The sequence below is a fragment of the Merops nubicus genome, unplaced genomic scaffold, assembly GCF_000691845.1.
Source record: "Merops nubicus isolate BGI_N331 unplaced genomic scaffold, ASM69184v1 scaffold3248, whole genome shotgun sequence".
Classification (NCBI taxonomy): domain Eukaryota; kingdom Metazoa; phylum Chordata; class Aves; order Coraciiformes; family Meropidae; genus Merops; species Merops nubicus.
Genome location: NW_008626184.1, coordinates 51227 through 54565, shown reverse-complemented (window position 1 = coordinate 54565; position 3339 = coordinate 51227). Strand labels below are relative to the sequence as shown.

At 40.4% G+C, this 3339-nt stretch overlaps 1 protein-coding gene across 1 annotated transcript in view; it reads right to left on the bottom strand.

Moving 5' to 3' along the window:
- Positions 1-3339, bottom strand: part of TBXAS1 (thromboxane A synthase 1 (platelet)) — a gene marked incomplete at its 5' end in the record, with an annotated part of 129894 nt that overhangs the window by 102834 nt on the left and 23721 nt on the right. The gene's annotated exons all lie outside the window — the stretch shown is intronic.

Genomic DNA, 3339 nt, shown 5'->3' with positions numbered 1-3339 from the left:
TGAACCCTGACTTCTTTCCTCCCTTTCTAAGGTGACTAGCAAGAGGACCTGTCAACACTCCCTCTCTGTGTGACATGAGTGCCAACGCACGGCATGCGGGTGTTGGTGAGGGACACAATTTCTGGTGACAGCTGGTATGTCAGACTGTTATATGCATTTTAAAAGTCTTCAGAAAATATGTTGATTAGAAAGCAAGTCCCAGTCCTTACTCTGTCTATAAGGAACGCTCTTACTAAGAAGTTGTGGCTTGGGACTCCTACAGATTCAGCAGCTGGCCAAACACAGTAGTTTAAAGCACTGCTCCATGAAGTTCTGTAGATGACTCTTATGGATTTGCTAAATTTTAATCCCTTCCAACAACTAGGAAATCCCTATCCACAGAACAGTTACATTCACCAGGGAGAAAAAGGATAAAAGATTAAAGAGAAAGCATTTCCGAAAGCAATGCAGTTATGTCTGGAGGAGGCATCAGGAGATGTCCAGCCCCACAGCAGGATCTGCTACAACTTGTATTATTTCCAGAGGATGTTTCCTACTTGTTCTTGAAGGCCTCCAACAATGGAGATTCAATAAACTCCTTATGTAAACTCTTCCAGTGCTGGACTACTCTTACCACGGTAGGACCATCTCTCTTGCTGGAACTCCAGACAAGGAAGGAATTCTTTTTCATATGTTCTGCAAGCTCTGTATTCCTCTCTATTCACCCTGGTATACTACACACCATAGCATGAGAGTGTTGACTCAGGTACTGGCTTGGCATTCCCTGCAACTCTCAGACTTTTTTCTGAATAATTACTCTAGGGAATAACGAGTAGTTATTCCTCAGCCTTTATTATTAAGTTTGTTACTCCTAAGAGTCATAGATAGAACATATCCATGTTGAACTGTGACTATTCTTTTTATGATTATTTCTCCAACTGATCAAGACCACTATGAATTGTTGCCCTTTCTTTCATAGCATCTTTCATTCTTACCAGCTTAGTGCCTCTATATAATATCTTATCACAATCAGTGCCATCATCTAACCCATTCAGAAAAGTACAGAATAGCACTTGTGAAGAAGCCACCTCTGGGATCCTCCCAGCTCATGCTTCCCTTCCGACAGTGGACTGTTCCCAAACACTTTCCAAGTCATTTTCAATCAGTATTTCAGGTACTGTACAGCAATGTCCTCCAGACAAACCATCCTAACATTGATGGGTGGGAGTACAAGATGCACACTTATATCAGGTTGTACAGAGACACTCATTTGCACATGTAAGGTCTTCTGCAACTGAGATCCCTGCCCACCTGCCCAGGGTAGCAGTGACAGTACAGTCCTCCATGTTATCAGTACCAGCAGTATCCACCTTCCTGCAAAAGACTCAAACACACCAAAGACACTTTGAATTTATTTGTCTCTCTCACTCTAACATTTTCTTTCAGTCTTTCTTTCATTACCTAAGTACATGAAAAGTGAGTTCTTACTACCTGTTACACACCTGGATAGTTCCATCTCATTATGTGCCTCAAGACTTCTGATTTTTTGTGCCTACATGCTATTTTTTTATCCTTGTTCTTGGACATCTGACCTACTTCCCACTCTATAAAAAAAACTTTTCCTCTTCTGGGGGCCATGAGGAGCTGACAATTTAGCTGCACTGGTCTTCTACTGCACTTCCTTAACTTTCCTCCTTACTGGAAGAGTTTGCACTTAATACCTTTTCTTCAAGGAGCTGCCAGCTCTCCTTAACACCTTTTTCCTTTACACTTGCCAGAACCTTGCTACACTGTGTAAGCCTGTAAAATGCAGAAGCCTATTTTATATTGCAAACAGGCTAATGGGATAGTTTTACATTCTCAGCAACACCACCCAGTACAGCAAATTTATGTCACTGAGCTGACACTACAGACCAGTTTTGAGCAAAGATGAGCTGTTTTCAAGTAGAAGAGCAGGATGGAAGTACATAACTGAGGGAAGAGACTGGCTCATGTACTCGCATCAGATGACTACTGCAAGATAAAATGGGTGCATTTTTAACGTATATGTAGACTATCCTATTTTGTGCAATAACAAGGAAAACTTGGGACAGGGTGTCAAAGTTGTTGAAGTATCCTCTTTAAATAAATGGTCTGTTTTCTAAGTTGTCCGAAGCTATCTGTTCTGAGGATCAGAAGTGCAGCTAGAGAGATCATCACTCACTGGAGCGCTGCCTTGTTTGTTACAGATATTCAAACGCATAGTAGAATCAGAATAGGCTCTGGACATCTGGACATTAGTATCATCCTTAGAGAAAGTACTGTAGGCTAGCCTCAGCTCCACAGTTCCTGTGTGCTGCTAGGGAAGCCTTTTACACTAGTCTTGACTCAGCTGGTCACCAAATAAGTGTGTGTTAGATCTTTGGTCTCCAGTTTCAAGCCCTGAGGCCCAGATTGCAGAGCTCCTCAGCACTCACTAATGCCACTGAAATCAACAATAGCAAACATGCCTTGATCACATGAAATGTATTAGTCCAAGAAATCAGGTCACTGAATGGGGCCCCCAAATTAGCAAACACTCTTGGACCTCTGCTTTAACCACTAGCCTTCAGTCCTGATTTATAAAGCGGAGATACCACATCAACTCCTCAGAACAGCTATAAATACATTAACATTTCTGAGGCATTCAGAAACTACAGTGAAACAGCAGAATAAAATTCTGACAAGGAAATGACCAATTTTGTCTTCCAAGTAAGGTCTGAATAGTGTACAGGGGGAAAAAAAAAAAAAAAAAAAAAAAGGAAAAAATTATAGGGCAACACTTGGAATAGTATTTTGTATCAACTCCTAAATTGAAGGCTGCCCAATCTGTACACTCTATAAGACAAATATCTGGAAGACAAGGCTCCACTTAGATAATAATAGATGCAATATAAATATGACTGCATTTGCCTTGAAAGCAAAGCCCCTTCCTAAACCCCAACATTCACCCTAAAAAACGCTCCTAATTGCATAAAGACTGCATATAGTCCATTCACAGAGAGGGGCCCAGTTACTGAAAAAAAAGCTTGTTAACTATAATGCTATAACTATGACACTAACCATAGCATTGCCTTTTTAGCACTCTATGTCAGTAATGCTCCTTTAACATATTTTTGGTGTGTATAGTATTATAAACATATAAACGCTGCAAGGAGTGAAAGACAATTTTGGCCATAAATTATTTTACTCTATCTCTTTAAACTGGATACACAAAAACATGTTTGTGTTTATTGGAATAACATCAGTGTGACTGACAGTGTATAGTGGATTTCATTTATCAGGTTTTCCTTATCATTTCTGCAAACGCTTCCCTCCTAATTGCATAACCTATCCTACAGG